At 38.8% G+C, this 23,167-nt stretch overlaps 1 pseudogene; it reads left to right on the plus strand.

The window, feature by feature from the left end:
• Positions 1 to 332: 332 nt before the first annotated feature.
• LOC136141155 (large ribosomal subunit protein uL11-like) lies at positions 333 to 829 on the plus strand (annotated as a pseudogene).
• The last annotated feature ends 22,338 nt before the right edge of the window (positions 830 to 23,167 follow it).

A 23,167-nucleotide genomic window follows, 5' to 3' on the forward strand; every position in this document is an offset into this window, starting at 1 on the left:
TGTTTTCTTTTAGAAGTTTTATGGGTTGGCGTTTAGGTCTATGGTCCATTTCAATTTAGTTTTTCTATATCCTTACAATAAACTCAGAAAAAAGGAATAAACTATTGATACACGCAACAACATGGATGAATCTCAAAATCATTTATGTTGCATTACATAAGCCAGACCAAAAAAGAGTACATACTACAGGACCTCATTTCTAGAAGATTCTAGAAAGTGCAAACAAATATATAACAGAAAGCAGCTTTCCTCTTTTATCTCAGAGCAGGCCAAGGGGCAACTTTCTTCTGTCTTTTTGCATCCAGGTCTATCCGACACCAGCTGCCTCCAACATGTCGCTCAAGTTCAACCCCAACAAGATCAAAAGTTGTGTGTACTTGAGGGGCCTTAGTCGGGAAATTGATACCACGTCTGCCCTGGCCACCAATATCTGTCCCCTGAGTCTGTCTCCAAAAAAGCTTGGTGGTGGCATCACCAAGGCAACCAGTGACATGAAGGGCCTGAGGATTATAGTGGACCTACCCATTTAAAACAGACAGGCCCAGACTGAGGTGGTACCTTCTACTTCTACCCTGGCCATCAAAGCCCTCAAGGAACCACCTAGAGACGGAAAGAATCAAAAAACATTAAGCACATAGGAAACATCACTGTTGAAGAGATTGTCAACTTTGTCTGACAGATGTGGCATGGATGTTTAGCTAGAAAACTCTCTGGAACCATTCAAGAAATCCTGGGGACTGCCCAGTGTATGGCTGCAGTGTTGATGGTCACCACCGTCATGATGTCATAGATGACATCAACTGGTGCAGTTGAATGCCCAGCTAGTTAGGAACTACTAAGGAAAATATTTCAATAAAGGATCGCTTGGAAACCAGTAAAAAATACTCTCCAAACCACAAAAAACCCCACCCCCCCCAAAAAAAATAAGAGCAAACAAACAAAAAACAGATTAGTGGTTGTCTAAGGACAGAGCTGGAGAGTAGATTTCAGACATGTCCAGTAAACTATTGGGCATTATGGAATTGTTTATTATGTTGACTGTGATGATAGTTACATGAGTGTATGCATATTTCAACACTGGTCAAGTTGTACCCCTTAAATACGTGCTGTTTATTGTATCAATCATACCTTGATAATACCTAAAAATTTGTTCATTAATTGAATGGAAAAAACTCTTCCTCTAAGGAGCCTTGTAATTTAGCTGCCCCAAACGACTTCTGAATCAGACTTGGGTATTAATTTTCTTAAATCACATTTAAATTAGAAATAACTTAAAAAAAAAGACCATTAAATTTTATCAGTCTCCTTCTAGTGCGGTCAATTGTCCTTAGATAGGGAAGGAGCACAGTGAACACATTTTTTGGTCTCATTGCAATGTGCTCTTCTTTTTGAAATTGGTGTCTTATCTTTTACATCTGCAATTAGCTGAAGCTGGCAACTTCAAGAATAAGTCCTGCACTCAAACATGTTGGCACTTAACCCTGCACCACCGAGGGCAGCAGCTAAAATCCAGATCTTTCCCTTAGAGCAGACACTTCATTTGGAATTGTCAGAAACACGTGTAGCCTGAGGTCAGGTGCAGTCTACACCTGTTCAAAAAGAGGGCCAATCCCTGAATACTAGGATTTGACCATCCTAAAAGAAACAAGTCCCATTTTCTGCTTCTCAGAATGAGTCTAATATCCAGCTAAAAGGAATGCCGGATTAAAATCTAGCTGGATGACTTCAACCATGCCACCTGAATCTCTTGGGCCTCAGTTATTTCTAGTCTAAAATATTGGTTTATTATTGGGTTAGATAATTTTTAATAGTGTTTCCTATAATGCACTTCTAGAATTGGTTATTAGAAGCCATTTTGTGGCTCACCCTTAACCTACTGAATGCAGCTGTATTTTTGCTCCAAATGTTAAATATTTAATCAACTCTAGGTGAAACCCAAATGTAATTCATTAAGCAACTTGGTGTTGAGTCAGATGCAACAGACATGAAAAATCCTTTTTCATTAGTGTCCACTGGCTTCATTGGTTCAAGAATTCTGGCTGATGGCATGAATAGCAAAACTGTCCTCTGTTCAAATAAACTGAATGTGTATGAGTAAAAATAAAGTAAAATAAAAGCCAGAAGCCTTTCCAATTGGCTTTTACTAATTGTGATGTATTGATTTTCTATGCTACATTAATGTCTACAAGGCTGTCCTTTGGCTAATCCAAAAGATGAATGAAGTTAATGAAAATTGTTATTTTAAAGTGTGCATAAATGTAAAGGCTGGAGAAAGGCACATGTGCTTATGTGTGTGCGTGTATATGCAGAATGTGGAGAAAAAGACACACGATGCAGTTTTTATGTAGGGGAAGTGGTGGAGACCACCACCAAAGTATCTTTTGTATATGGTCTTATTTTTTTTTGTCCGTTGTCTACAGATCTTGAACAATTTAACCTCTCAAAAAATAAGAATATTAAACAATAATAACTGTATGTTTTAAGTAATAAGGATTTGGCTTTCCTATATTTCTATTAGTCAGAATTAGAAAAAAAAAACTCAACAGTTTAGATGTGAATTAAGCATATTTCACACCAAGGTTACGAAGCTAAAATCAGCAAAAGGAAGGAAAGAGGGAGGGAATCAAGTATTGTCAAAGTATGTTCTAGGTACCAGGTGCATCACTGGTGATTTGTATCCATAATCAATTTCTAGTAGTTTGGAGGACAGTGTTGCCCTTATATTGACATCCTAAAATTCAGCAGCCATGGGCTTAGTTAAGTAGGAGGAAGTCAGCATAGAATGTGACTGTCTTGGATGGTGACGGTAGCATTAGTTTCCAGCCTCGAGTCCTCAGAGAAGGGCACATTTCTTTGTCTTTTACTGCCTTACTTCCAGGAGGATAGGCTCTCCTGTTTAATTTCCTAGAGCAGGGGGCAAATTCCAACCCCTGGTTCAAATCTGGCCTGTTGCCTGTTTTTGTATGGATTGTGAGCTAAGAATGTATTTTACATTTTTAAATAGTTGACAAAAAATCAAAAGAATAATATTTCATTACATGTGATAATTATATTAAATTAGAATTTCAATGTACATAAAGTTTTATCGAAACACAGCCACGCTCACTCGTTTACATATTTAGGGCAGCATTTTTTTTTTTTTTTTTTTCCCTGTACGCGGGCCTCTCACTGTTGTGGCCTCTCCTGTTGTGGAGCACAGCCTCCGGATGCACAGGCTCAGTGGCCATGGCTCACGGGCCCAGCCGCTCCGCGGCATGTGGTATCTTCTGGGACTGGGGCACGACTCTCAACCACTGCGCCACCCCAGGAAAGCCCTAGGGCAGCTTTTGAGCTACAATGTCAGGAGTTAAGTGGTTGCAATGAGACAGTATAGCCCACAAAGCCTACAGTATTCACTCTCTGGCCCTTTACAGAAAGTGTTTGCAGACCTTTGTCCTAGATCGTAGCAGAGATTTCACTGAAGGTTGGTAACAGGAAAAGAGAAGTCCAACATGCAGTGTGATTTACAGCTGTGCTCCATCCCTAGGTCTTTCCCTCAGATTGGCTTTCTGCTTTTTTCTGGAACTGTGTCAATGTGACCAAACATCCGGTGAACTGAACTGGGTCCTGAGACTGAAGGAAAGAGATATAATTTCCCCTCTTTCATGGGGTTCTCCCAAGTCCTTTTTTTATTGCCTCCAAAGGATCTCTTTCCAGGATGGCTGACAGCTAAAATATCATTTCACTTTAGGAAAACTCTACTCTCACCTACGGGGGTGTGACCTGGACCTGGGATCCTTCCAAGACAATTACACAATAAACTCATATCAGTATAGTCCCCAAATTCTGGCATATTCAACCTTGTGACCAAGATTAGACTAAGTGCAATTTGGCATCACATAGTTTTTCAGTCCTTCTAAATAAAGAGATCAGTAATTTGGGATATAGCCACACTCAGAGTTGAATTTTTTTTTTTATAAATTTATTTATTTTATTTATTTATTTTTGGCTGTGTTGGGTCTTCCTTGGTGCTCACAGGCTTTCTCTAGTTGCAGTGAGTGGGGACTACTCTTCGTTGTGGTGCGCGGACTTCTCATTGTGGTGGCTTCTCGTTGCAAAGTACGGGCTGTAGGCGCGCAGGCTTCAGTGGTGGTGGCATGAGGGCTCTAGAGCACGGGCTCAGTAGTTGTGGCTCACGGGCTCTAGAGCACAGGCTCAGTAGTTGTGGTGCACAGGCTTAGTTGCTCCGCAGCATGTGGGATCTTCCCAGATGAGGGCTCGAACCCGTGTCCCTTGCATTGGCAGGTGGATTCTTAACCGTTGCGCCACCAGGGAAGCCCCTCAGGGTTGAATTTAACCAGTATGTTCATCTGAGAAATGGGTATAATATCATTCACTTCACTGAGTTTATCATAATTACACTGTAGCATTAAGTAACTTGTGCAGTGTCACATAGGACACAAATGACAGAGCTGGATGTGAACCTTATTCTTTCAACTCCAAATTTTCTCTCTTCCTAATTCTATCTTTTTTTAAAATTTTATTACTTAAAAAAATATTTATTTACTTTTGGCTGCGTGGGGTCTTCGTTACTGCACGAGGGCTTTCTCTAGTCACAGCGAGCAGGGGCTACTATTCGTTGCGGTGCACAGGCCTCTCATTGCAGTGGCTTCTCTTGTTGCGGAGCGTGGGCTCTAGGTGCACAGGTTTCAGTAGCTGTGGCATGCAGGCTTCAGTAGTTGTGGCTTGTGGACTCTAGAGCTCAGGCTCAGTAGTTGTGGCACACAGGCCCAGCTGCTCCATGGCATGTGGCATCTTCCTGGCCCAGGGCTCGAACTGGTGTCCCCTGCACTGGTAGGTGGATTCTTAACCACTGAGCCACCAGGGAAACCCCCTAATTCTATCTTAAAAGCCAAAAAAAAAAAATTGTTTTTTTTTTTTTAAGTAAAGCTGGGACTTTCTTGATAAGTAAATGTTTGATTTCTATTGGGCTTTTGGAAAATTTGCTGAGTTTATAGATTTCCATATCATGGCACAATAATTGGGGACCTAGGAGGGTGCTTACAAGCTCACACTCTGGAATCATAGAGAACTGGGTTTGAATCACCATTTTACCACTTACCAAATGAGGAATGTTTCTTAAGCATGTTTCTTGAGATCTCTGAGGGCCTCATCTATAAAATGAGAATGATAATGGTACTGACAGGAACATTGTGTTAGTAAATGAGATAAAAATGTACAACATGTAACTTAAAAAGTGCTCTGTAACTCTAAGGTATTATTTTCTCTCAGTTGGATAAAAATGGAATTCCCACATAGCAATAGCTCACTTTTTCCACTGTGAAAGGCCCATGTCTCAAATATTATTTCAGATTTAATTTTTTTGAAAGCTCAGATATGCACTATTGAACTCCCCTTGAATTTTGCTGCCTGTTTCCCAAAGCCTTCAAATGCATTTGATGGCTGCATTGGGGAAGGGACACTCGTGGGATGTCATCATGACAACCATTGGTGCTTTTTGACAAGGTATTGAGAGTTGATGATGATCAGGGAAAAGGTGGCTTCAAAATGCTCTTCATAATCCATTAGGCACGGATCATTAGCATGGCTCAGAAGTACAATGGAACATTTGTAGGAGTCTGTATTATCAGCAGCCCACAATGAGCCCATTCTTGACACCACAGACTTTTAACATCTCAGTTCTAAGAACTGCAGTGATGGTTGACACTTTTCATTTCAAAGAACAGACTGAACGTGCTGCTCTCTATAAAGACATTATCAAATGTACTTTTAGAGTTTTAAAATATTTCCATGTGGAACAGTTATGTTAAAAAGCACTGTGTGCATTTATGTGCTGCACGTGAGAATATTAAAAAGTGAGATACATTTTGTTCATTTCATAATGGGTGTATTTTCCCAAAGTTCTGCCCTAATTTCTTTTTTTTTTTAATATTTATTTATTTATTTGGTTGTGCCAGGTCTTAGTTGCAGCCCGTGGGATCTTTAGTTGTGGCATGCGGGATCTAGTTCCCCCAGCAGGGATCGAACCCGGGCCCCCTGCGTTGGGAGTACGGAGTCTTAGCCCCGGATCACCGGGGAAGTCCCGCTCTGCCTTAATTTCTACATGTATATTCACATACATAAATATCTTAATTTATCAATAAGGTCTATTCATACCACACCACACTGAACCAACAACGCATATAGAAATTATATAAATGTATCCTTGTCCTATTTTCAACCGTTTCTCTCTAATGCTCATTTTAATTTAATTCTGTCCTGTTGAAAACTTTTCTGTGATAAACTCTAGATGGGATTATCAGGACATATGTGAAGGGGAAAAGGTAAGAGAATTTAACTCACTTTTCTTTCTCAAACTTTTCTATGTAGAATAAAATGAGGTCACAAGTCATGTACATGTTCATACAGTTGATTTGATGGGAAGTGCTGAGGATGAGGTGGAAAACCCATTTACTTTGTTTAATTAACGGTTTTAGTCAGTCAGCCAGATCATTGGTTGCCGTTCTTAGAGTCAGTTATAAAAGCGAACTATTTGTATCTTGTCTGTCAAATTGTCAAGAAGAAAGTCAGTGAATAGTATATGAAGACTTCCTTTATTTGAATCTTTTTCTCTATTCAGTGGAGACAAATCTCTTCTGTGATAGAGTCTGTTTGCATTTTATGAGCAATATCACAATACCTTCTTTCACATCTCAGTGTTTAATTGGTTCCAGTTCTACAAGTCATCACTTAACCCAAACTTTTTAGGTTCTGTCCTGGATAAGTAACATGTCCTCTTCATTTGTATTTGGACCATGAAGTAAAACATTCCTGAATATAGAACACTTTAATTCCACAAGCAATGCTAACGATGCCGTTCTCTTTATTTCCAGATTCACATTATGGTGATACAAAGGGCTGGGACTAGGCATTTCAAATTTAACAGGGCCAAAATTAGATTGCCTCTTTCCCTCCCTGATGCACTCTAATCTACCCCAAATTGCCCTTTTTTGGAAGTGGCATATCCATCCTTCCCCGCATTCTAGTCTCATACTCTAATCAAGCCATCTGACATCTCATATTTTTTCACTCCTGTGACAAATCCTGTCATTTCTAGCTCCAAAATATTTCTCTATCTCACTATCACCACACCAGCTAAAGACACCCTTATTTAATGCCTCCTCTCCTTCAATGGTCTGTCTCCCCAGTGGTACTAGTTTTCCCTTCTGTATGATTTCCCACCTAACTGCTAGGTAGAGCGTTTTAATAGGCAATTTTGATCATGTCACCATACTGCTGAAAAGCCTCCAAGGGCTTCTTCATGCCATTAAAAAAATCCCACATCCTAACATGACTCAGAGGACCCCACGTGGTGGCCCCCATCTATTTCTACAGACTCATTTTCTGCCCTTGCCAACTTGCTTACCATATTCTACCCACACTGGCTTTTTCCAGTCCCTTTAACTTGCCAAATTCTCCTACTCTTCCCTCAGTGCTGGCCCATGCCTACTCAAACTCCAGGTCTCAGAATTGGAGAGGCTTTCTCTACACCCAGCTATACTCCTAGGTAAGGTAGGTTCCCCTTGTTTGCTCTCTCATGACACCCATTATTTTTCTTTGCTACACCTCTCCTCCATGGTTGTGTATTCCTGAACCTATTATTGGATGCCTTTTTCCTACTTGCTCAGGCTCCAAGAGGAAAACACCACTCTGTTTTGTTCACTGCCATTTCCCCAGTGCTTGATAAGAGTTTGGCAAAATGTAGGACCTCAATTAATAATGAATGCATGAATTTTCAGACAATTAAGCACAAAACAGATTAATGTTTCATTTTGATTAATTTAAGCAAATCATACCAAATTATACAATCAGAAAAGCTTGCTATTTTTGGCCCTTAATTAACCCTTTATAAAAGTCAGATGCTATCACCATCATCACCATCACCATGAGCTCAGTGTACTTCCTGGATCCTATTGAATGGCTAAGGTGGGCAAAGAGGCAGAGTGGTCAGATAAAAGACAGGATGCTCTGTTAAATTTGAATTTCAGATAAAACACAAGTAATTTTTTAGTGCAATATTTAGGACATACTTATACTAAAAAATTATTTGTTATTTATCTGAAATTCAATTTTAAGCCAGCATTCTGCATTTTTATTTGCTAAATCTGGCAGCCCTACCACAAGGAAAGGGTCATTTGAAGTTTTTAGAAAGTTTGCTTCAGTGAAGTTTATAGACATACCGAAAGGAGAGGCACAGAAAATAAAGAAACCTTGGAAATCTTTGTGATGGAAATATTTTTTTCTTCCAGTTTTATTGAGATATAATTGACAGCACCGTGTAAGTTTAAGGTCTGTAGCATAATGATTTGACTTACATACATCAGGAAATGATTACCATAATAAATTTAGTGAACATCCATCATCTCATACAGATGCAAAATAAAAGAGAAAAAAACTTTTTCCTTGTGATGAGAACTGTTAGGATTTACTCTCTTGCCAACTTTCATATATAACATACAGCAGGGTTAATTATATTAATCATGTTGTACATCACATCCCTAGGACTTATTTTTCTTATAATTGGAAGTTTGTACCTTTTGACCACCTTCATCCATTCCCCCACCCCTACCCCTTGCCTCTGGTTACCACAAGTCTGATCTCTCTTTCTGTGAATTTGTTTATTTGTTTTTTGAAGTATAATTGACCTACAACATCATGTTAGTTACTGCTGCACACATAGTGTTTTGATATTTCTCTATTATTACAAAACGATCACCACTGTGATGGGAGTATTATCCAAGTTTTAAATTCATTGCCGTTGTATGAGATGGTTAGGACAATTGCTTAAATGAAATGGCAATCCTTTGTTGATTGCTACAGGGGCAGTTGAAGGGATTTGGAAATTTGCTTAGTCAAAACATGTTGACCATAATCTTCATCATTATACAAATCCCATAATTGGAGTCCATTCTAAGTGACAGAATCAGCCATGGTAATGCTTATCTTATTGAGCTTATTGGAACCAAGACTCATTTCAGATAACTAAAAATGCATGACTATACATATGATTGTGCCATTTAAAAAACTTTGGTAGTCAAGTTCTTTTTTTAAACCTGTGAACTTGTCACTGAAGGATAAATTAATAATATTGCATTAAAAATTAAATGATAAAAATAACATATCCTCTTACCTGTCTTTGTCAAGTCAAACTTAACACTGATTTGTAAAGATTATGTGTTGATTTTAAGCATTTTGCCAAAAAATATATTTGTGTATTCCCCTAAGACCCTACAGTGTTTATTTAGAATATAATGTCTTGGGGGTGGGTGGGGGAGGGATGGACTGGGAGTTTGGGGTTAGTAGATGCAAACTGTTACATATAGAATGGATGACAACAAGGTCCTGGCATAAACCATAATGGAAAAGAATATAAAAAAGAATGTATATATATGTATAACTGAGTCACTTTGCTGTACAACAGAAATTAACACAACATTGTAAATCAACCATACTTCAATAAAAAATGTAGTATCTTGATATAATTTGCTATTTATGGCCATACACATGATACAGTCATTCAAAAGTTTAGTTTATTAGAATATTTAACATTTACCTTAAAGATTTAGTGTACTGTGATACTAAAGAAGATACTGTGTTGTCACTTTAAAGAAAGAGGGGGTCTAAGATCAGGAACAAGACAAGGTTGCCCGCCCTCACCACTATTATTCAACATAGTTTTGGAAGTCCTAGCTACAGCAATCAGAGAAGAAAAAGAAATAAAAGGAATCCAAATTGGAAAAGAAGAAGTAAAACTGTCACTCTTAGCAGATGACATGATACTATACATAGAGAAGCCTAAAGATGCTACCAGGAAACTACTAGAGCTAATCAATGAATTTGGTAGAGTAGAAGGATACAAAATTAATGTACAGAAATCTCTTGCATTCCTATACACTAATGATGAAAAACCTGAAAGAGAAATTAAGGAAACACTCCCATTTCCATTGCAACAAAAAGAATAAAATACCTAAGAATAAACCTACCTAAGGAGACAAAAAACCTGTATGCAGAAAACTGTAAGACACTGATGAAAGAAATTAAAGATTATACAAATAGATGGAGAGATATACCGTGTTCTTGGCTTGGAAGAATCAACATTGTGACAATGACTATACTACCCAAAGTAATCTACAGATTCAGTGCAATCCCTATCAAACTACCAATGGCATTTTTCACAGAACTAGAAGAAAAATTTTCACAATTTGTATGGAAACACAAAAGCCCCCAAATTGCCAAAGCAATCTTGAGAAAGAAAAATGGAGCTGCAGGAATCAGGTGCCCTGACTTCAGACTATACTACAAAGCTACAGTAATCAAGAAAGTATGGTAGGGGCACAAAAACAGAAATATAGATCAGTGGAACAGGATAGAAAGCCCAGAGATAAACCCATGCACATATGGTCACCTTATCTTTGATAAAGGAGGCAAGAGCATACAATGGAGAAAAGACAGCCTCTTCAATAAGTGGTGCTAGGAAAACTGGACAGCTACATATAAAAGAATGAAATTAGAACACTTCCTAACACCATACATGAAAATAAACTCAAAATAGATTAAAGACCTAAATGTAAGACCAGACACTATAAAACTCTTAGAGGAAAACATAGGCAGAACACACTATGACATAAATCACCGCAAGATCCTTTTTGACCCACCTCACAGAGAAATGGAAATAAAAATAAACAGATGGGACCTAATGAAACTTAAAAGCTTTTGCACAGCAAAGGAAACCATAAACAAGACGAAAAGACAACCCTCAGAATGGGAGGAAATATTTGCAAATGAAGCAACTGACAGAGGATTAATCTCTAAAATATACAAGCAGCTCATGCAGCTCAATATCAAAAAACCCAATCCCAAAATGGGCAGAAGACCTAAATAGATATTTCTCCAAAGAAGATATGCAGATTGCCAACAAACACATGAAAGGATGCTCAACATCATTAATCATTAGAGAAATGCAAATCAAAACTACAATGAGGTATCACCTCACATCGGTCAGAATGTCCATCATCAAAAAATCTACAAACAATAAATGCTGGAGAGGGTGTGGAGAAAAGGGAACCCTCTTGCACTGTTGGTGGGAATGTAAATTGATACAGCCACTGTGGAGAACTGTGGTGGTTCCTTAAAAAATTAAAAATAGAACTACCATATGACCCAGCAATCCCACTACTGGGCATATACCCTGAGAAAACCATAATTCAAAAAGAGTCATGTACCACAGTGTTCATTGCAGCACTATTTGCAATAGCCAGGGCATGGAAGCAACCTAAGTTTCCATCAACAGATGAATGGATAAAGATGTGGCACATATATACAATGGAATATTATTCAGCCATAAAAAGAAACGAAATTGAGTTATTTGTAGTGAGGTGGATGGACCTAGAGTCTGTCATACAGAGTGAAGTAAGTCAGAAAGAGAAAAACAAATACCATGTGGTAACACATATACATGGATTCTAAAAAAAAAGAAGGTTCTGATGAACCTAGGGGCAGGACAGCAATAAAGATGCAGACGTAGAGAATAGACTTGAGGACATGGAGAGGGGGAAGGGTAAGCTGGGATGAAGTGAGAGAGTGGCATGGACATATATACACTACCAAATGTGAAATAGATAGCCAGTGGGAAGCAGCCGCATAGCACAGGGAGATCAGCTCGGTGCTTTGTGACCACCTAGAGGGGTGAGATAGGGAGGGTGGGAGGGAGATGCAAGAGGGAGGGGATATGGGGATATATGTACGCATATGGCCGATTCATTTTGTTGTGCAACGGAAACTAGCATAACATTGTGAAGCAATTATACTCCAATAAAGATGTTAAAAAAAAAGAAAGAAAGAGGGCGTCTAGCTATAAATATAAACAATTCAAAGCTATACATGGAGTAGGCAAGGGGCAACTATGTATAAATGGAGTTATTCATATGTCCACAGAATTTTAGAGCTGGAAGGAACCAGATCGTTAAGTCCAAGGGCTTCATTTTACAGATTGGAAATATCTGCCTAGAAAAGTTAGGTGATATCCATGGCACACAGCAAAGGAGTGTTTCACCTAGGAGTGGATCCAGCTTCTTTGCGCTGTCTTCTGTATCATAATTTACTTGTTGCTTTTCTGGTTGTAGAATATTTTGAGTCAATCTAAATCCAAGACTAGTTGTTGTAGGTATGCCCCAGAGCCCTTTTCATGCCATCTATTCCATGCATGTGTGTATTCTTATTAAATATAAACTCATGTGATAATTGGTTTCAGAATATCATTTTGGAAGATCTGTGATGATTACTTTTATAAGAAAGAAACTGAAGCCAAATAAAACTCACGCTGAGGTGCTGGATTAACCTCATGATAAAACCATCATCCTTATTTTATAGATGAAGAAGCTGGGAATCAGAGAGGTTAATTTAATTATTTAAGGCACATAGCTTTGAGTAGCAGGTTTTGGATAGAAAACCAGGTTTTCCAAATGATTACATCTATACCCTTTTCTCCTCAATTTTTCAACACCTGTCCTTTCTCCTTTCTTAGCTTGTGACCTCCCTTTTTATTTCACTGAAGCGAACTGAAGCAATCAGAAGAAAGTTGTTACAGCTTCCCCATGACAAATCTGTCTAATGCTGACACCTTCTGCTCATGTCCCTTTCATAGAGGAGGAAGTGTCGAGCTCTTATCTAATTTCCCCTCCCTACACACTCTGTAAACGAGATCTCATACCTGTAACCTGCTCAAGAGCTTCAAGCCTGCACTTAGCCCTTTCTCTTCTGAATCATCAGTTAACCTCTTTTTGCCAGATTTTTCCAGTCAGCATAAACACATGGCCTAATCTATTGTAGCTCATCTTTAAAAAGTGCTGCTCTTGATACTATAAACTTTGTGCACTTTTCTTTATAGCAAACTCCTCAAAAGTGTTGTCTCTATTCTCTGTTTACTTAATCTTCACTGTGTATCCTGTCCTCAATCCATTTTTTTTTTTTTTGCGGTACGCGGGCCTCTCACTGCTGTGGCCTCTCCCACTGTGGGGCACAGGCTCCGGACGTGCAGGCCCAGCAGCCATGGCCCACAGGCCCAGCCGCTCCGCGGCACGGGGAATCCTCCCGGACCGGAGCACGAACCTGCATCCCCTGCATCGGCAGGCGGACTCTTAACCACTGCGCCGCCAGGGAAGCCCTCCTCAATCCATTTTTGCCCTCCCTACTTCCTGAAACCACACTTGTTATGGTTACTGGTGCCTTTAGCTTGCTGATTCCGTTGGTCCCTTGTCAAACCTCATCTCATTTGGCCTTTGAGAGTCTTTGGAACGGTTGAGTATTCCTACCTTGTTGACCACCTCTCCACCCCCATATAATTTGAAGACATTCCACACTCCTGTTTTTCCTCCTACATCATAGGTTGCTTCTTCTAAGGTTCTCTCCAGCCTGCCCTCCTCTTTCTTACCTCTATATTGGATCAGACTAGGGATCAGACCTCATACATCTTTTCTTCTTTTCTTTAGCCTAGGTGATATTATTCAGTTCCGAGGCTTTAATCCCCATCTGTATTCTGAGGGCTCCTAGTTGTACATCCCCTTGGACTTCCTGAGTTCCAGGATGTGTGTATGAATGAATGAAAGATATCATGTCTCCCTTTGCGCAGAAAAGACACAGCAAGCCAAAATAAGAGCGCCCAAAGGATTCTCACCCTTAGTTCTAATCTTTTGCCACCGTCTTCACTTTTCTTCTTTGTGGTTAGAAAGATGTCCTATTTTAGCACTCAAAGTCCACTGACTGTTTTGATTGCTATGCAGAGTGTATTTTACATATAACTGTCCCTCCCCAAAGAGCCCCTTACAGGTTACATTGGAATGCCACTACTTGTGCCAAGACTTCAAACAATTTTATGACGATTTGAATTGAGTAGGAAATGAAAACCGCTCATTGCAAATTGGCTTCTCTGCCTTCCCAGGAGTCAATTTCTACTTTCAAACAGTTGGGAAAATGATGAGTATTACTTTTTTGGTTATTAACTGTATGAGTGACACTAGAATTTCAGCCTGTGTTTTACTGAGGTTTGTGGTTTAAAGCCTCCGATTCTTATGAAATGCATGGTTGTTTAAAATGGTTAAAATATATGAAGAATTATTTATCTCCTGGGAAAAGTAGAGCAAATCAATTAGTATATATCAAAATACAATATGGCCAGATGTTTGTGGATCATCTACAGGATTGATGGGGCTGCCTCATATCCTTTTATTATGTGGTAAACTTTTACAGGTTGTTCAGATTTGTCCTTTTCAAACTTCGGTGGTGATATCTACAGTGGTTTAATATATTAGTGGTTTACAGGAGTGCTAAAATTCAAGTGTTAAACAGGGCACATTGTCCTGGAGTGTCTATTTTAACTGACAGTTGTGAAGGGAAATATTTTGATATTAAAACAGGCATGAGCATTTTATTAAGCATACCTTTACTGACGAACAACATTTCAAGGATATGACACACTTGGGGTGAACTACTTAAGACTTTCCTGAGAGCCCCCAGCCCTAGGGTCATGACTTTATTCTTCCCTGGAGTTAGAACAGCATTGGTGAGAAATTTGAACAGCACATTCACTTCTGGGGTGGGGGGCAGTCACATATATAATATCATCTTTCTTTCCAGTAGGCTCTGAGCTCCCCCAAATTAAAGACTGTATGTTACCTTATTTTGTAGTCCCATAAGGAGCACAGTGCTTGGCACATAGATGAAATTCTAATAAAACTTGTTGAACGGAACCGAAGTAGATAGAACATAGTGTTTAAAAAAATAATTTCTAAAGCAATAACAGAAAATCTACAAATATAGAAAGGTTGTATTGTTCTCAGGGAAAATGAGTTTCTTGATTTTTCATCCAGGGCAGTTTTTGGTTGAACCTTAGAGATGGAATTTGGGAATTACTGACTTGGACAGAGGATGACAAGGCAGCTCTGTGGTTGCTGTCAGATGGTCATTAGAACATTACTAGAAACTTAAGATACAGGGATTTGAGGTGTGCATTCACAGACCCAAATATGATGGACTAATTTCAAATAAATGGGAAGCGTCATCAATAGTAAACTGGACAAATAAGTCATGTTACATTTGCCTTACACAGTAATGAAAGGGAACAAACTACATCTACATAGAGCAGTATAGATGAATCTCACGAATTTACAGATCCCTCTGTGTGATTCCATTTATATAAAGTCCTGCCCCACCCACAAAGAGGCAAAATTAATGTATGATATTAAAAGTCAGCATATTTGGTATAGTAGTTATCTTTGGCAGGATAACTTGAATGTAACAAAAGCAGATGTTATACAGAAATGTTCACTTTGTGAAAGTGCATCAATTTATACAATCATGATTTGTGCATATGTATATGCACATCAATTTGTGTGTGTGTATATATATATATATATATATATGCACATCAATTTGTGTGTGTGTATATATATATATGCACATCAATTTGTGTGTGTGTGTATATATATATATGTATATGCACATCAATTTGTGTGTGTGTGTATATATATATGCAATCTATCTATATATATATTACATCAACAAAAAGTTGAAACAACTACCTAAAGAGTTGTGATCATGAGTTAGAGAACACCTAGGATTGCTAGAATCCATCCAGAAGTACAGAGACAGCATCATCGGGTACACTGACTTGGAGAAGCACGAGGATCTGGGGATAAATGGATGGGTTATTTCAGCTGACTTATGTTCAAGACTACTGAGTTTTATCCTTTTTCATCAAGCTCTAAGCATTCTGGATATCAGGCCAACAATGAGGGTTAGGCTGTTAGAGGGACACATTAATGAGGAGGCTTTAAAAGTAATTTGGAATTTCTAACCCGAGAAAGCAGCAGTGCAGACTTACAGTTTTTACTGATTTTTCCAGTGGATTCAGAAGGAAGGGACACAAGTGTGGAGCTGGCTTTGGGACTTCTTTCTTTGGTGGTCTAAGTTTTCAGGTAATGGAAGGAATTGCTGGTAGCGCTTGTTGAGAAATCATTTTAATAATCACACAAAAGCCTGATAATAATTGGAAGGAGTTCAAAATTATTTATACTGGTGCTTTGTTCCAGGTTCTGCCCAAGTAACTCCAGGTAGAAGGTAAATGCTGATCCTTTTACTCCTTTTATTTCTAGCCAAATGAGTTAGCATCGGTTCCTCTTCTTACATGTTAGGTGGCATTCAGAGGGGTGAAAAATGTACTTTTTATCATTCTTCAACATGGACTCAAATACTCTAGGCTTTTGAGGGCCAATTAGTAAAATCATGGGTTATTAGACAAAGATCACTCTTTACACACAAACTCACTTGTGTGTGTTTGTGGCCTATGGAGATGCCAGAAGAAGTTGCATTTAAGGGGTAATGAATTTCATCTCATAAAAGCTTTTTAAAATTAAAAAAAATTTTTAAATTAGGGTAAAATACACATATTACCATCTTAACCATTTTTAAGTGTACAGTTCAGTAGCATTAAGTATATTCACACTGTTGTGCAACCAATCTCCAGAGCGTTTTCATTTTGTAAAATTGCCGCTCTATACCCGTTACAAAGAAACCCCCCACCCAGCCCCAGCCTCTGACAGTCATCATTCTACTTTCTGTTTTTATGAGTTTGTCTATTCTAAATACCTCATGTAAGTGGAATCATACATTACAACTTTATTTTAACTTTTCATTCTGAGCCTGGTTTAGACAAGTCTATGGGCTAAAATAAGTTTCCTGACTGCATGATGCTGGTTTACAGGATCATCCTGTAAATTATTATTATCAGATGGTTCATAATGACCACACCTTAGAGTTACTATTAACATATTCTTGAATCATTTGCTGACTACATTTTCAATAGGAAAAGGAGGAACAGGACAGTCAAAGGCCCCAGCCCAATTAGAGGGCTTGATGGCATCACTGACATCCATGCCCCTACTCCAGATGAAAGAGGTAGGTAGAGGCAGTAGTCCTAGAGTGTGCAGGGTTAAGCTTTTATTGAGTTCCTGTGATACACTGGCTGCTTTTGCATATAAGTCATCTGATTTTAATCCTCATCTTAATATTATAAAGTTGGTTATTATTGTACCTGTTTCACAAATGGAGAAACTGGAATTAAGAGAGTCGAGTGGTTTATCCAGGCTACCAAAGCTAATGGCAGAGATGGTACTTGACCTGGTTTCTTCTTACCCTTCTTTATCTTCTGTCATGAAGAGGTAGCTCTAGTAACATATTCATGATGTACGTTATCTTTGTATTAGCGATGATCAAACTGAGTTAAGTTGGGCTAAGTAAGTTTTCCAAAATTACACATTTAGCAAGTGGTGGAAATGGGAGTTGAAATCAGGAGATTGTTAGAAATAAACTGCAAGCCCTTCCCAGGCTTGGGGCTATCTTTACACAAAGGTTTACAAAATTCTTGAAGTTAAAAACATCGGTAGGTGGGAAGTCTGCCTGTGCAGAAATAATACAAATGTTGTGACATCTGGCAATGCCTTCTTCATAGAGATGAAGGTCAGAATGGTCACATTATGGAAGACCTTGAATGACCCACGTAAGGATTTGTTCTTAATTTGGTAGACAGTCGGGGGCTTTTGAAGAACCTTGATGGAAGGTGATCAGAGCTGTGCTTTTAGAAAAATCAATGCATACGTTAGAAGGTGAAGCTACTGAATGTAAGCACTCTCTCTCAACAGTTCTAAAATTGGAATGACTTTATTGCCTCTCTGCATTCCCTTGACCTTTTCCCAATATCAGTTAGGAAACCTAATGTTATTTAACATTTAATACAAGGCATTATTTCTTTTTCCCCAAAGGCATTTGCATGAGGCTAAGATCCCAAACTTTTGCATATATACAATGAAGACATTTTAATACTGAGTCAGTAAGTCAGAACAGTCAGTATTTTAGTGACGAAAACTGAAATGTAAAACATTACATGTTTCTTGGGTGACTTTTAAACCAATGGATATGATGACTATGTCGAAATGAAGTATACATATATAAGTGTATATGTGTAGTTATACATATATAGTTATGCACATATATACATATATAGTTATATTTGTATCTAGGATTCTGCACTGTAGGCTAGTTTCTATTTCTCATACTTACCTCATATTCCTCTTAATAACACTAGAGGTCACTCAGACCCTGTCTTTAATTTAGTTTTGCCATTGTTCATCTTCATTTAAGTTCCATCTGAATTCCTGTTGCGGACTTGGTGTTTTCTTTATGAATTATACAGCTTGCCTCTCTTAACCTGCTAATGTTAGTTTGCAGCATTTCCCATTACACTGATAGTTTAATTGACAAATTAACTTGTATTAATTTGCCAGATGCTGACACAAATGAGATTTTTCTTCATCTCCTCAATGGTTGATGTCAGCTATAGAGAGGCAGGTTGATTGGATGCAGAATGCTTCTAATTTCAGAAAAATCAATGATATAACCATAGTGTTCAAAGGGTGGTTCATTTCCTCCCATTCCTTTTCATTTTATTTCCCCCTTCTGACTTCTTCCAGCAGGTATACTGGTGGGCACTTGCTCCTGGGTCTCCATGTAGCTGGTACCTAAATGACATCTGGGGTTAAATGATATTTCTGGCTACCTGAACCTGTTGTGCCCTCTAAGATATTGGCCATCAGAGGACTTGCCAAAACAGAACATTTTCATACAATTTTTGCAAAGTGCTTGATTGATAAAGTTTTGTTATGAGCATACGGCTGTTTTCTGATTATGATAGAAAAGACGCAATCTTTGCTTTTTCTTCAGTTTCTTCCATGAACAGCTCCTTGGGAACGTGAAGACAACAACATGGTCAAGAATAGTGATTCTCAGATTTTAGTATGAATCATCGGGAGGGATTTTACAAATGCACATTTCTGAGCCCGGTCCTCGGCGTTTCTGATTCAGTAGGTCTGGGTGAGACTCGAGAATGTACATTTCTAACAATTTAATGCTTAAGCTGTTGGTCCTGGGACACCTTTCTAAATCACTGATCTATAGGATAGAGCACCATATTTGGAGTTGGGAGGCTCAGCTTCTAGTTTTAGTTTTGCCAGAAGCAAGTGGACAAGTGATCTAACCTTATGTGACAGGAATATTTCATACTGCTTTGCTTGTAACTCCATTATGGTCGTTTCAAAATAATCACAGTCTACCATTGTGAGAAGTGTTTTCCTACATCTCTCCTGCTCACTTTCCCCATCTCTCCTGGGTCCAGTCTAATCTAACTACTTGGAGTTCCCTGAAGACAATATGTTCTTCCATAATTCCTTGCTTTTGTATATGCTATATCTTGGAGCCATTTTTTCCCCATTGATTTACTTGTTAACTCCTATACATCCTTCATATACCAGTTTAACAGTCATAACTGTAAAGCTTTACTCATTTGCCCCCAGCTCTATCTTCCCTTGTTAGAGCTGGTAATTCCTTTTAAGGTCTTCTCATATTACCTTGAACATAATACATATCATATCAATATAGTGTTCTTGTTGGTTCATTGGACAGCTGCTTCTCTCAGAGGAGATAGAATCTTATTCATCTTTGTGTCTGTATTACCTAGTGCAGTTCTAGTACAAAGCTGGCATTTCATAAATGTTTAGTGCATGATAAAATCTGTATATGTATCTGTTTTTCCTTCTATATTGTGAGATCCTCTAGATGGATATCTTGATCATTTTTGCTTTTTTGATACATTCCTGTCTTTACACATAGTTTTAATGAAGGTTAAATTGCATAAAAAATGAAAAGGTTAGAATGAGAGACCTTATGTCTTTTAGTTAAAGTGTCTCCAGATTCTAAGTACAAAACTTGGTATTTTTTCATTGTGCATTTATTATAATTGGATCTGATTTTAATAACAGTGTTTAACATTTAGATGTGTTTTTGAGCTAGGGACTTCACAAAACACACAGGGATTTTTGCAATATTCACAACAATCTACAATGTTTTATTGTTACCTGTATTTTACAGAACAAAATACTGAGGTTTAACTCAGCAAGGTCATATATTTAGTGATGAATCTAGGATTCACATTTATTAGATTATTACATTAAAAATAATTTTGAGAGAGAAAAAACATATAATCAATGAATTTGAGTTGTCATATATGTGTCAACATTTAATATAATAATCAGAAAATGAAAGTAGGATACAGTGAATGTCCTTGTCCCAGAAATAAGATGGAAAGAAGTTGTCCAGAGTTGTACTAAGATGGAATGACTTTGTGAAGCTTTGATAATGTGTCACAGCTTTGTGGCAGGAAAAGCAAGTATACAGATTATATGTCATTGGTCCTGTGGCAGAGTTCATGCTAAGCAGGAAAACTGGCATAATTCCTGTACCGTTGTTAGGCTGTCAAAAACTCAGGCTATAAGGAGGAGTTACCGTTGAGTGAGGCTAGTCTTCCATACTCATCATGTTCCTACGACCCTAATTCTTCAAGGCCAAGAGTTAGAAAAGGGGAGGTTTTGCCCATGGGCTTGTGAAAGCACTTGCTTATTTTGTCTCAGTGCCTGGCACAGTTCTGTGTGCTAACAGCACATCTAGACAGAAAGGAATTTGTTCCAGTTCCATTCTATGTGGAGGTTGCTTACACAGTCAGTTTAATTTGGGCACCACATCCTTTTTTTTTAAATTTATTTTTTATTTATTTGATTTTTGGCTGTGTTGGGTCTCTGTTGCTGCACGTGGGCTTTCTCTAGTTGCGGTGAGCGTGCGGTGAGCGGGAGGCTACTCTTCGTTGCGGTGCGCGGGCTTCTCATTGCGGTGGCTTCTCTTGCTGTGGAGCGTGGGCTCTAGGCACGTGGGCTTCAGTAGTTGTGGCATGGGGGCTCAGTAGTTGTGGCTCCCAGGCTCTAGAGTGTAGGCTGTGTAGTTGTGGCACACGGGCTTAGTTGCTCCGTGGCATGCGGGATCTTCCCAGATCAGGGCTCGAACCCATGTCCCCTGCATTGGCAGGCGGATTCTTAAGCACTGCGCCACCAGGGAAGCCCTGGGCACCACATTCTAATAAATAAAATGTTAGCTTCAATTCTCATTAATGACATTGTTGTCATTAGTGACTTGAAGACTCTTTTTAACCAATGAATTATAATTATGATATCTTACTGTGGGTGCAGCCACACCTCCTCCTGCCACTTAAAGCTGACCCTAAGACAAGGAGTTGATATGGGGAATTTATTTTGAAGGTGATCACAGAAAACAGAAGTGTGAAAGTAGAGAGAGAGAGACAAGGAAGGAAGGAAGACAAGAAAGGAAGAAAAACAATAAAGTATGTGATAATGAGCTGATTACTGCTTAGAATTGTCCCACTGAAAGACAAAGAAGTTGGGACATTCATCCATGGACTTTTACCCTCCATAGTGTGAGGACTGCTTTTTTGGGTTAGACTCGCCCACATTTTTGGGTTGCACCTGCATGTGGCTAAGCCATCTTCTCCAGCTTTAGAGAAAGCAGTACAGAGAGGCACCATGGGATATCGGCAAAGATGCATGGAACTGTCTACCATACAAGTGCTGAAATTAGGTGGACTGAGGGAGGGAAATGGCTCATTACAAGTATCTGCTACAGACAACAAGAAGCCTTACCTAAGAATAATGGCCAAAATGATGAAATAAATTGTATATGCTTTACTAATTATTTATATATTTATATGTGATTTTTTGCTATGTTTTGAGAGATTACAGTCATGTCAAGTGATATTCAGTTTAAGGTTGGTATTTGTGCCAACCTCACCTCCTAAAAAATTGGCAAAATGCCAATTTCTGGCACATTTTGAAATAACCATAAAAGAGAACTAAAACTTTAGTTTTAAAGCTTATTAATGAATTAATTTTACTTGAAGGTCAGATCATGGGATGGGAATAGGGGGGTACAAGACTAGAATGACACATTTAATATAATGGCATCCAGAATTTTGGATTTAAAAATCATCTTATTTCTTATTTCAGAAAATTAAAAAAAAAACCTAAATAAAAAATATAAAGAAGAAGGAAACTGTATCAACCATAACCTCCCATCTAGAAATAATCATTGTTACTGTATTGGTGTAGTTCTTCCCAGTCAATAAATGCCAGTTCCCTACTGAGTGGCAGGTAAGGAAACATATTTATTGAATGCCTTTTATTTGCTGGACATCGAGTTGAACATTCTACACACCTTCCCTAATCCATTAGCCCTTGCACTGTTTGTTTTTAGGAAGCCACCATCCCAGCTCCAGAGGTCAGCCTACGTGTGTTGGGTACTGCCCAGAGCCTGTCTCCAGTCATTGAGAGAATAGCTTTGCCTTCCACAGGCCCCAAGTGAGTGAGTCAGAAAGGTTAAGGGCAGCCTGGGAAATGCTGAGAAACGTTTTTTCTAATGGAAATGAAAATGGAATAGAGAGAGGCAGAGGAATGGGGGAAATGTATTAGAATAAAGCAATGGAAAAGAAATTTCCTTAAATTTATTTTCCTCCCAGCACTGTTATGTCTGTTTTTAGGTCTGCTTGTTCAAATGACTGGGCAGATTTTCCCAATTAAACCATCATTTACAACCCTGCTCATCCTAAACGTGTAAATAAGCTTCCTTTGGGTTTGTCTGACAGGCATTTACTTTGCATCATCATTCGTGTTTTGACAACATTACTGGAGATGAAAACAATTCTGCCATACTCCCAACTCCTTCCAAATGCCTTTTTCCTGCTTTTATCTTTGATTCATTGGTGTAAATAAATAAAACCTGCCCTACTGTGTCTTGCTTCTCCTCCCCCGCTTCCCTCTACAATTCAGGATTTTAATTTGAAAATGGTTATTTTTAGCCTTGTTCTCTACTGTGCCTGTGCTCTGTCCTCACCATGCTGCTGATTGCTGATAACACAGCTGGCTTGGGGGGTGGTGGTGGCCTGTGCAATCTGCAAACATTACAGATAAGATTGATTGAAAAGTGGGCTGCAGCTGATAGAGACCCCTCTGAGGCCTAGGAAGCAGGAACTTCCTAAAGGGTTTGCTTTTAGGGGGAGGTTTTTCAACCACACTTCGGTGGGGGCCTGTGGTGGGGAGAGGCAGATATTAAAAACTTGTCCCTTCTTGGGTAGTCTTGGGACTCAGGGGTGGGCTGATTTTAGAAAATTAGGGACTGTGTGGGC

The sequence above is a fragment of the Phocoena phocoena genome, chromosome 20, assembly GCF_963924675.1.
Source record: "Phocoena phocoena chromosome 20, mPhoPho1.1, whole genome shotgun sequence".
NCBI classification, from domain to species: Eukaryota; Metazoa; Chordata; class Mammalia; order Artiodactyla; family Phocoenidae; genus Phocoena; species Phocoena phocoena.